We start from the raw sequence: 12,722 nt of genomic DNA, 5'->3' as shown, positions 1-12,722 counted from the left end.
AAATAAATAAATAAATAAAAATTATTTCCTTTTTATTGTATTTTTATTTGTTGTTGTTGTTGTATACTGTCGAATTGGATCTGACTGGCACAGGAGGAGATTTCACCTCCTTCTCCAGCACAGCATCTGGTGGATTCGAACCGCACACCTTTGGGATGGCAATGCAGCTTCTTGCCACTAGGCCACCAGAGCTTTCTTGCTGCCTTCTTTTATTATTATTGTTATTATTATTAATTTTAATGAACATTTACAGAGCGTTTGGGTTTCCATTCATTCATTGTTGCACTTTTCTCCCTGCCCACCTCTTCCCCCCACTCTGGTTCACTCTTCTCTTTGAAAAGTAAAAGAAAAATTCTTTCATTGTTGTATAATCCTTGCCCCTAGGTCCACTCCACTATGCAGCCTTCTAACTGGACTCTTGTCATGACAATAATACCTAATCACATATTCCTTTTATACAGTTTTCTCCCTCATCTGTTTCAATGCAGGGTATATTATTTATCCCATCTTTCTCAGTCTCCCCCCAACCCCGATGTCAGTCCTGTTTTATAACAGTGGCACTATGCAGTATTTGTCCTTTTGTGACTGAGATATTTCACTCAGCATAATGTCCTCCAGGGTCACCCATTTCGAATAATATTTCATGCAGTGTAGTATTCCATTGTACGAATATACCACAGTTTCTCTGTCTGCTGCCCTCTTTTTTTATAAAAGCACTGAGTGTTGAACTGCAACCCAAAAGCTGAGAAGTCTGAATCCACTAGCTGCTCTGAGGGCCAGCCTCCTGCTGTGAAGATTTACAGCTTCAGAAAGCCATTGAAGGGTCACTAGGGTCAGAATCCACTTAACTGGTGGTTTTTTCCCTTTAATATCTACAGAAGCAGACCACTGCACCTTTCTGTGCTAACAGCAGCTGGTGGGCTCCAATTCAAGATATTTTGTTAACAGCCAAGTGCAAACATTGCACAACCAAGACTCCTCCCAGAATTCACTAAAGGTCACGCATCACCCCATGTGTCCAAAGCCAAGGCGAAGATAACTTCTTGAGCACTTGTTAAGTTCTTCCATTGAAAGCTGGAGTAGGGATAATGAGGCTTTGAAGAGAAAAAAATCCCCAGCCCTCTATGTTTGAATCCTAATCAGTAGAATCCTACCCTTTACCTCGCTGTGTGATGTTGGGTAGGTCACATCCCCTCTCTGTTCCTCTGCTTATTTGATTGTGATATAAATATAAAAATAGGTGATATTTGCACAACATGATACATATATCTGATGTAGTGAAATAGTGCCCACAAGCAGCAAATTTCCTTTTATTATTGATTTTCCATTGGGATTTGATTGAAAATTTGTAGAGCAGATTGGCTTTCCAGTGAACAACTCGTCCACATTCTCTTTCGTGACGTTGATTACAATCCTCATGGTGTAGCAGCACTCTTCCAGTTTCTTCCTTATGTTTCCTGTTTCCACTCCATTCAGCCTTCCTTTCTATCCTTTCCTACAAGACGGGTGGATGTGGGTGTGGGTGTGTAGAGAGAGAGGAAGAGAGAGAGTGGGACGAGGGGGGAGACAGAGAAAGAGAGAGAAAGGAAGAGAGAGAGAGAGAGAGAGAGAACTATATAACTTCAATTAAATAAATGAATGAGATAGGGGAGCTCTGGTGGCCTAATGGCAAGAGAAGCTGCACTGCCGTCCCAGAGGTGCGCGGTTCCAATCCACCAGATGCTCTGCTGGAGAAGGAGGGACAATCTCCTCCTGTACCAGTCAGGTCCAATTTGATGGTACACACAGAAAAAATAATAAAATTAAAAAAAACACACAACTGAATGAGATAATACTTAGCTCTTTGAAAAGATCAGGTACATAAAATGTAGTTGCTTGAAGCAGCAATAGGAATAGAAGCTTTCAAAAAGTGTTTGCTACTGTTATTAACCACCACCAGTCTGTCAATTTGTGGGACTGTGGTAAGAGGCATGTCGTTAGGGTGCAGGACGCTGTGTTCTTTTTTTAAAATTACTATTATTATTTTTATGTGAGTGTACCGTCAAATCAGATCTGACTGGTACAAGGAGGAGATTGTCCCTCCTTCCCCGGCAGAGCATCTGGTGGATTCGAACCGTGAGCCTCGGGGATTGTAGTTGCAACTCCTTGCCACTAGGCCACCAGAGCTCTCCCGGACGCTATGTCCTTCTGGTTGATTTGCGGCCCTACGCCTCCCAATTCCTGGACCTGAAGCCCCGCCTCTTCTTTGCCCACTGGAATTTTAGCAATTGGAAGCTCAAAGCTTACATCACTCCCCTAATAGCGTCTCCTTGGTTCTTTCCCAGTTTTATGTGGGATTTTGAGACTTATAGTTTCCTCATCTGTACCAAGAGGAGATTGCATCATTGGACCTTTCTTTTTTTATGGTTTAGGTGTTTGGGGTTTGTTTGGGTTTTTTTTATGAGATTAAAAACTTTTTTTTTATTTTTTGAAAATTAATTTTAATGAACATTTACAGAGATTTTGGATTTCCGTACATTGTTGCATTTTTCTCCCTGCCCACTCCTCCCCCCAGTTCCCACTTCTCTTTGAAAAGTAAAAGAAAAATCATGTCATTGGTATAGAATCCTCCCCACCCCACCGCCCCGAGTACACTCCACTACGCAACCTTCATTCTGGACTCTTGTCATAAAATGGTTTAGTTTTTCTAAAAAGTTATTTTCTTTAAACTTTTTGTGGTTTGAGTAGCAAATTGAATTTTACATTCAACTTTTCATACACCTTATGCTTCGATGGCACATAACATCAACAAACCACAATGCTTTGTGGCCTGGATTACAGGCTCCACATTGTAGCAGCACTCTTTCCATTTCTTTCCTGTGTTTCCCATTTCCGTTCAACCTTCTTTTCTATCCCTTCCTGCCTTCTTTGCCTTATCCTCGGGCAAATGTTTGCCTTTTGATGTTGCAGGGTTGATTGTTGTTCTAAGAAGTATGTTCCTCCTGGTTATTGATCTCCTTAGAGGCCTATTGTATGACTAGAAGTGAGTCAGAGGGGAGTAGGTTAAATAAATCACAGGTTTAAAGAGTGATTGACTAAGGATAATAGTCCGAGACCTCCACCAGTCTCTATCAGACCAAGAAGCCCGGTCATTGTGAGTTTGAGTTTTATTCTGCATTTTTCTTCCAATCCACCCAAGAGTCCTGCTATTGTAAATTCCTTTCAGAACAGCCAGTAGTGGTGATTACCGGGCACCATCTAGTTCTTCTGGTCTCAGGATTGTGATGACTGAGGTTCACGAGCATCTGTCCGCTTCTAACACACCCTCAAAGGCCCCGGGCCTCGGGCTAACTTGAGCCTAAAGTGGCACCACTTCCCGCTCCCCCACTTCCAAATACTAGTCCCCCCTCCCTCTCCTCCCAACACTGTGGAATTTTCCCAGCATCTGTTAATCAGCATTTAGACTTCCCCTTATCTTTCTTGGACTTAATGCAAATCCAAGCACCTCAGAGATCCACGCCTCCCAAGGCTTAACTTTTCTTCAAAAAGAGCAGTATTCTTTGGACCTTGTCCCAGGCCCTGCTGATTGCACCCAGGGCCTGAGGCTTCATTCAGGGTCTCCTTTAGACTCAGGGGTGTCTCACAGGACCCTGTCTCCCAGACTCAGAACTGCCCTGGTCAGTCAGGCCGCTGCCCTCAGGGGACAGCATCCATGGGGTCACTGTGAACAGGTATGTGGTGGGGTATGCTCAGAACTGACTACTGAGGAGGCCACCTGTCTTCTGACCAAGGTGGGACTCCCATCACAACAGACCCCCTCCCAAGGGCAGGGCCACGTCCTCTTGGACCCCCTCCTCAAAGCAGGCCATGTCCCCCTCGGATCCCCCTCTCCAGGGCAGGGCCATGTCCTCCTCAGACCCCTTCCTCAGAGCGGGGCCAGGAGCCTTCCGATGCTCTTTCCTAGGGCAAGGCCATGGCCCCCTTAGCTAGGCCCTATTCCCGCTCAGAGTGCCCCTCAGGACTGGGCTGCGTTGCCCTCAGACACTCTCCCAGGGCAGTGCTGTGTCCGCTCAGATCTCCTTCAGTACAGAGATGGAGCTCCTTAAGCCCTCGATTTCCCTCTGAGCAAATGAAAAGCTAATGAGACTAGAGTTCAGAGCCCTCAAGTCAGCTGTGACTCGCAGGAACCCCATGAACTAAAGAAAGGACCCTCACAATCTCTGATATGGCCCTGGCCTCAGGTCAAAGGTCAGCTAAGAAGCAGGAGGACCCTGAATCCAATCCCTCTGTGCCCCATGCCCTGACCCATCATCTCAGCCTCCCCGATGTATCAAATGTCTCTCATCCAGGTCACTTGAACCTGGGCAAAGGTGGGGTCCCAGGGAAAGGCTGGGGCGGCTGCCTTGAGGCATGGTTCCCAGAGGCCATGGCTGGGAGATGATGGGGTGGGGAGAAGGCTCCTGTAACCCCAACGCTGGATCTCAGGGTCCAGGAACTCAAGAAACGGCTGCCCCTCAAATCACCTGGGCCTGGAGCTGTGGGAGGGGCGGGCAGCACAAGCCAGCCAAGCCAGCTCTTAAATAAATAATTAGGAAGGTAGGAAGGAGTGGACTGGGCCCTTCTCCAGTTCCCTACACTGCGACTTCTCAGACAGGCCACAGAGCATGAAGCCCAGATGCCTCCAGACCCACGCGGCTTTGGCCGTCTCCACCTCCTCCTTGCCTTTCCATTTCTAGGAGCTTCTGCCTCTGTCCCCTTAGTCCCTGTGTGCCTAGCCATGGGCAGGATGCTGAGAATCACCGCCCAGGCCAGAGACACTGTAGTCCTCAAAGTGACACGATAAGCACTTTCAAGAGCCAACTCAACAATGCCTAAGAATTGTTGTTGTAGTAGTTGTTGTTAATACATGCCATCGAGTTGCCTGTGACTCTTTTTTTTTTTTGGCAGCATCAGGATGGATGGTGAAGAGATTGAGATTGTTCACAGCTTTAGTCTGCTTGGCTCCACAGTCAACACTCTTGGCACCAGTAGCCAGGAGATTTAAAAAGATGTATTGCGATGGGAAAGTCTGCTATTAGGGACCTCTCCAAAGTACTGAAGAGCAATGGTGTCTCTCTGGAGACTAAGGTGTGTCTGACACAGGCCATGGTCTTTGTAATCACTTGTTATGCATCAGAGAGTTGGACAATGACTAAGGAGGATAGAAGGAGAATTGATGCCTTTGAGTTGTGGTGCTGGAGAAGAGTATTGAGAGTACCATGGACTGCTAGGAAAACAAACAGATTCACCCTGGAAAGGGTCAAACCAGGTGGCTCCTTGGAGGCAAGGATTCTGGGGCTTCGTCTGACATACTTTGGACATGTTGGAAGGAGGGACTGGTCCTTGGAGAGGGACATCATGCTTGGTAGGGCGGAGGGACAGCGCAGGAGGGGAAGGCCCTCTATGAGGTGGATTGATTCAGTTACTGGGTTAATCGGGATGGGTGTATCGGAGACGGTGCGATTGGCACAGGACAGAGCAGAGTTTAGGGTCGCTATGAGTTGCAAGTGACTCGACGGCACATAACAACAACAACAACATACACAAAATAACTTGTAATTCATTTTAAGGACCCACCACCCCTAAAGGCAAATCCGTTTCCACAGAGTTCAGGTGCACCGGAAGTGGACAGAGCGGCAGGCTTTCCTTCCAGAACAGCCAATGCTGCCCAGGCTTGAAGGACGTTCTCTGGACGGTGACGCCCTCAATCGGACTAGTTAGATGGGAGTTTCAGCAGGAATGTCCATGACCTGAATCACTAAACAGTGAAGCTGGCTTTCCAGATGGTTCAGAAGGCCAATTTCTTCACCAGCAGATACACTCTGGAAATCTACCACAAATCCATGCAGGTTGGTGGCATCACCTTGCAGCCTCATAAGCAGGTACCCTTAGGAGATGTAGGCAGAGAGACGCATTGCTGCTTCAGAAGACGTCTCATCTCCTTCGATCCTGCGCACTTTCCCGTCCTTTACATACTCAGACTGGTCAGCCCTGGAAGGGCGGTCATCTGTGGGGCTGTATTCACCAACATTTAGCGTACCATCTTCATATAAAGCTCTAGCTATGACCAGTCAGAATCTGTCACCTAAGTCTACAGGGTAAATCTGAACGTTTACATCTAAGAGGAAGTCCATCTTGAATGATTCACTCTCACAAGGCAGGCAAGACACTCGATCAAACTTCTTGCCTTCTGGGTCAATGTCTTTCACATCGAAAATATCCTCAGGATGCCCATCATCAGGAGGAGGCCACAAAAGCAGAAGACGTGTGGAATTCGCCACCAAGACTAGAGAGGGCCACGCGGAAACACCCACTCGAGAGACAGGAGAACAGCAGTGCAGGACAGGACGCATGTCCACTGGGCCATAGCGTCACCTGTGACTCATATCGACCTTATGTACAACAGCTCTGAACCCTTCTCTGTCCTGAGGCAGTCTTACTGTCTCAGACACATCTACTCCCATTACCCCAGTTACTGTGTCAATCCATCTCACCCAAGGTCTTCCTCTCCTTGCTGTTCCTCCACACTTCAGAGCATGATGCCCTTCTCCAAGGACTGATCCCTCCTGGTAGTTTGCCCAAAGAAAGTGAGATGGAGCTTTAAAATGCTTTCCTACAAGGAGCAACTTGGTTTCACCCTCTCTAGGATAAACCTGTTTGTTCTCTTAACCATCCATGGTAAGCCATCAAGTCGGCCGCAACACATAGCAGCACTATCTTGCCTCATTCTCACCATCTGTGCCATGCTCAAGACCATAATTGTCATCTTTTAATTTTTATGTTATATTAGTTTGCTTACAAAGTTCATATATGTTGTGTTTCACTGTGTATTCAAATATTGTTTCATACAATTATTCCCATTTATTTTTTTAAATATTTTTTATTGGGAAAAACATATTGGGGGTACAAGGAGGTGAGGGTTGGGGGCAGAAGGGTGAGGATGGGCCAGGATGCAGTTGCAGAGCTGCACAGTTTGGTTGGTGGGGGGAGCAGGTGAAGGAAATGATGAGGGTCCAGTGGGGACCAGATGCTACAGAGGAATGACAAGCATTTTCCAATAGTAATTAAACCAACAGTCTTATTGATTTGGGAATTGGATGCCGACTCTCTGGCTTCTTCATGCTGAACAGGGGCGTAGATATAAAGGGGGGAAGGGAGGACGCTTTATCACCTTACTGGTGGTCTTGGGTTAAAGCTGCTTGCCTTCTTGCTCCTGAGGGCCGCAATGGTTCGTCCCAAGCCGGGGGCCAAGTGCAGCCCGCCCTGGGCAGAAGGCCACGACGGCTCGCCCCGGGGCAGAGGGCCGAGGGCAGCCCGCCCCAGGCAGAGGGCCGCGACGCTCGCCCCGAGCTGGAGGTCGAGGGCAGCCCGCCCTGGGCAGAGGGCTGCAACGGCTGAAGTAGTCTTTTTTTAAAAAAGAAGAAGAAAAAGTGTGTGTGTGTGTGTGTGTGTGTGTGTGTGTGTGTACCGTCAAATTGGATCTGACTGGTACAGGAGACTGCCCCTCCTTCTCCAGCAGGCATGAAGTAGAGTCTGAGTTTTTTTCCCCTCCATGTGCCTGTCAGGGCCTGGGTTTCAGCTGTCCACACCACAGCAGTGGACAACGAGCTTAAAGCCCCTGATGGCTCTGGGCGCTGACTCTCACCAGTGGCTATGGATGAAGTCACAGGCGATTTTCAGCCAGCGCTGCCCCATTTATTGTTTTATAAAATTATTATTATCATTGACCTATGCCCACCATTGGCCCATCTTTCCAGATTCTCACCAGATAGTTCCCGTTTCCTTTACAGCTCCCTTCCTCTGCCCATCAAATCGTGCGACCCTGTGATTCCCCCATGCTCATCGTCACCTCTCTGCTTCCCCCTTCCCCACCTTAGTTCCTCATCCACGGTCTTTTGAGTTTTGCTGCCTGTGATTTGGTCATTTCTCTGCTGTTCTCACAAGTGCTGCCTGTACTCAGTGTCGCCCTTCTCCATCCACTCTGTCTGAATGGGCTCAGATCCACTCGAATCTACCACTACGCAGAAGCCGTCCTTGTCAAAGTCTGATGACTGTACTTCTGAGTGTCAGTGCTGGGTGCCCAGGCTTCCTCTTGCTTTGACATGATTAATCTCACTCCTTTCCCCAATGCACTTTCTTCACTTCACTTCCAGAACATTCCATTCATCTCTAGATTTCTTCCAATTTCCCTGGCTGCTGCTTCACTGTCTCCACTGCTGGTTTCTTCTTGTTTTCAAAAACCTTTAATATTGAACCAATTGTTTTCTTTTCTTATCTCATCTTTATTCTCTTCCAAGGAGACCTGCTGGAGTAGTGCTTGAGCTTGTACGTGCTGAGCTGTTAATCAAAGGTCTGTGGTTTAAATCCGTGGGCTGCTCTGTGGAGAAAGCTGGGCAGTCTCCTTGTGGGAATATTTTGAACCTCAGAGACTTAACAGAGGGTTGAGGTGAATCTGAATCGACTTGGTGGCAGGGGATTGGCTTTGGTTTTAGCATATCCTTCTATTTTATCTCGAGTCACACCATAAATGTACTCACCTTTTTTTAAAAAAAATCTTTTCATTTAATTTTTTTTATTGTTTGTTTTTATGTGTGTGTATGTGTGTACCGTCAAATAGAATCTGACCGGTACAGGAGGAGGTTGCCCCTCCTTCACCAGGAGAGGATCTGGTGGATTTGAACCACGAACATCTGGGATTACAGTGCAGCTTCTTGCCACTAGGCCACCAGAGCTCTCTAACGTACTCACCTTTGAAGGTGGATTCACATGATGATTGTAACAACGGGTGTGAGCCCATCAGATTGGGAGGATGGTGTAGAACAGGAGGAGCTTCACATCTGCTGTTCACAGGGTCGCTATGAGTCGTAGTTGAGGCAACAGCTCCTAACATCAACAACAGCAGCCAATGAAAGCTTAAAAAAAAAAAGCCCTGAAGGGAGCTCTGGTGGCCTAGTGGCAAGAAGCTGCACTGCAATCCTAGAGATACGTGGTTTGAATCCACCAGATGCTCTGCTGGAGAATTGCTGGGCGATCTCCTCAGATCCAATTTGACAGTACACACAAAGAAGAATGTTGTTGTTATTGTTGTTAAGTGCTGTCGAGTCATAGGTGACTCATAGAGACACTATGAACGAAAGTCCTAAACACTTGCACGCCTTTCATCCTCTCTCCAAGTTCAGAGGGTTTCCAGAGGCAAGCTATTACGGAAGTGGATACCACTCCTGCTCCCAAGCTTGTTTTAACTGGGGAGCTCCACCAAACACTGTCCACCGTGGGTAACCATTAACGCATTTGACACATCAGTGTCACAGTGTTCAGTGTCACAGCAACCACAAGTTACCGCTGCACGGCAAGTGGACAAACCAGGGCTATACAACCTAGAAGAATGTTAGAACAAAAACAATGGAAAAGCAGCCCTGACGGCTGCGGATTGAAAGTCACCCACCTTTGGCTTGGTAGCATTACTTCCTGTCCACTAGGCCAGCTGATGACTCTCTATGTTGATGTTATTGTGTGAAGTGCCCTCGAGTCGTAGGTGATGCATAAAAAAAAAAAGAATAAAATAAAAAATAAAATAATTAATTAAAAGACAAAACAAAACTAAAAAGCACCTTTGCCAGGTCCTGAGCCATCCTCAAGGTCACGGCCACGCTTGAGCCCATTGTTGCAGACACTGTGTCCATGCAGCTTGTTAGCTTCTCATTTTCTCTGACCCTCTGTGTGCTCTTCTCCATGGACCGGTCCTTCCTGACAACATTCCCATAGTATATGAGACAAAGCCTCACCTCTGAGGAGCACTCTGGCGGCCCCTTTTCCAAGGCAGGAAGTTCACGGTATATCCACTATCTTCAGGCAGACAGGATCCAGAACCATACCCATTTCACTGATAGTAAACTGAGGTCAGGCGGGGGTGGGGGGTGGGGTGTCTCCTTGCTCCCTAGGGGCCCTGTTCCGTGCTGTTCGGCCCAGTCTCCTCCTGGCCCCTCTCATCCCCCTTCCTGGATGCCCTGGTGCACATTTTCTGATGAAGAAATTAGAATGTGGGTAAGAGGTTTGGCAGAATCAAAGAGAAGCTGGATGAGACTGGTTCTGTCTGGCAAGGGCAGGAGGTGAGGCCCTCCCCACCGGCTCTGAACCAAATCTCACTGTTCTCCTCCCCTCCTTCACATGCACCCTATAAATCCCCAAAGACTCAAGATTCCAGGGATCTTGCATCTTGGAATCTTCCTACCTCCTTGTCTGGCACCGCTGTCCCTGGAGGGGGGCAGGGAGCGGCCACACCCACCGAGCCAAGCTCAGGTTGCCCAACTGGCCTGGGCCACTTCTCCATAGCCTGGGGCCCTGTGACAAGGACAGCTGCCAGGAGCTGCCAGGCTCCCTGCTTCCAGCCCCTGAGCTGGGCTGTGGCTCTACCTGAGACTCAGCTGGTTCATCCTCCTGGGTTCCCAGCAAACAAACAAACAAAAAGCCACAACTAAAACCCCCAAGTCCATTGTAATCCAGTGGATTCTGAGTCACAGTGACCCCGTGGGACAAACTAAAACTACCTGTAGAGTTTCCAAGGCTGTCTGACTGTACAGAAGCAGACGGCTCTTTCTTTCTCTCACTGAGTGCTTTCTTTTTATTGTACTTTGATTTCTTTCCGGGAGCTCTACTGGTCTAGTGGGTGAGGGGATGTGCTGCCAACCCCAAAGCAGACGGTTCAAATCCACCAGCTGCTCTCCGGGATAAAGACGGGCACTCTCCTCCCGAGCTATTTACAGCCTCTGAAAACCCGTGAAAGGGTCAGCTACGTGTTAGTTATGACGCCACAGCCGTGACCCGACCTTTCATATTTTCTTTAAAAATTGCTGGCTGTGTCTACAGAAGAGAGACACTAAAATGAAGAATTGCTTCCCTACCTCCCCTTTGAAAGACCCCCGAACCGGTGGTCCTGTTCTGAGCAGACGGCGAAGACCCAAGACTCCAAGACACCGGCTTGATGCAACAGCAAGAGGCAAGAGGTTTATTGCGGAGCTCCGGGCCGACACGTATCTCTCGCAGGAGATAGAGGAGCCGACCTCGAGCAGACAAAGTTGCCTTTTTTTATACACTTTAGGGGGATACAACTGGGTATCACCTTCTCATTGGGTGATGAAAGCACAGTTTGAATTCATTGGTTCGGTTTTCGCTCGTGGTTTACACAGCATATTTGCACGTAGCACATGTGGCAGTCACGTAGCACATGTAGCAGTTAGACAGATCTTTAACTATAGGGTGGTTTCACAAATTCTTAAGTATACAATGAGTTCAAACTCCAGGGCAGTGGAAAAGCACAAGACACATGGGTTATCAGTTGGGAAACAAAGGCACGTGGGTTATCAGTCGAGAAACATCTGCTTTTTTGCCCTACCCTGTAGTTAGCCATTCTTGAAATACTGTTGCCCTGGATACAAATGGGTGTGGGGCTCTACCCGGGACAATGGAAAAATTCCTGAGTTTAACTTAGCTGAGAACTATAGAAACCTGAGTTTAATTCAGCTGAGAACTATAGGGGCCATTTTAATTTCAATCTTTCACTTTTTTACAGGAATAATAGGTTAGGCCTGACCTTTATGCTAGTTAAATGCCTGTTGTTGTTGTTGTTGTTGTTATGTGCCATCGAGTCGCTTGCAACTCATAGCGACCCTATGTACAAGAGCTCTAAATGCTGTTCTATCCTGCGCCAACCTAGCCATCTCAAACGCACTTATTCCCACCGCTTCAGTCACAGAATCGATCCATCTCACCAAAGGTCTTCCTCTCCTTCACTTCCCCTCCACTCTGCCAAACATGATGTCCCTTTCCAAGGACCAGTCCCTCCTTGCAACATGCCCAAAATATGTCAGACGAGGAATAATTTCTACGTGCATGTGAGCACTAGAGTTTTAAGGTTTGGTAAGATTTATTCCCTTCTCTCCCTCCCTTCTCATCCCTATTAACTCCCCAACACTGATTCCTGTTGAGTGTTTTAACCACTGCACCACCAGGGCTCCTTCCAGGGGTCTCTCAGGCCTCCCTTTGCCCACCAGTCCAGTGGCCTCAGCACTCCCGGAAGCAAAGTCTGCTAGTCTTGGCCAATAGAACACCCAGGAACAAACTTTTCTTTTTTTTTCAACTTAGCTTAATTCATCACGCTTATTTGCCAAAGGTAACAACATTCAAAATACCTTGAAGCTTGAAGTTTGCCAGCCACCAGCCAAAGTACCTGAACTTGAACTTGTTCAAGTTCAACACATGATCTGGACTTTACCTTTCAAAGGTCTCTAAGGTTGACACTACAATTATCCTCATTCTGTTGTTAGGTACCCTGGAGTTGACTCTGAGTCATAGCGACCCTGTGTCTAACACACCGCAGGCCTTTGCATTGCCTGTAAGACACAGGTAAACATCTGTCTGGTATTCTCTGCCTTCAGCCTAGATCCATCTGGCAGCAGCAAAGATATCCCTTCTTCCTTAACCTTTTCTGATTCCACCTTGAATTTCTAGCAGTTCTCTGTTGGTGGAATATAGTTGCAGCTATTTTTACATAATCTTCTGCATTATTTTACTTGCATATATTACTTACTATAACTTAAAAGTTAAGAAGTCTTATGATCCAAGCAGATATATGCACACCCATGTTCATTGCAGCTTTGTTCACAATAGCAAGGAGTTGGAAACAACCTAAGTGCCCATCAACAAAC

General features: G+C 47.2%; 1 pseudogene; it reads right to left on the bottom strand.

The window, feature by feature from the left end:
* Positions 1-5,806: 5,806 nt before the first annotated feature.
* LOC102850253 lies at positions 5,807-6,233 on the bottom strand (annotated as a pseudogene).
* Between the last annotated feature and the right edge of the window lie 6,489 nt (positions 6,234-12,722).

This window comes from Elephantulus edwardii, unplaced genomic scaffold (assembly GCF_000299155.1).
Source record: "Elephantulus edwardii isolate Elephantulus edwardi_28Jun2011 unplaced genomic scaffold, EleEdw1.0 scaffold00236, whole genome shotgun sequence".
Lineage (NCBI taxonomy): Eukaryota > Metazoa > Chordata > Mammalia > Macroscelidea > Macroscelididae > Elephantulus > Elephantulus edwardii.
Note: the sequence above shows the minus strand (reverse complement) of the source record. Positions and strands in the feature narration are given on the sequence as shown.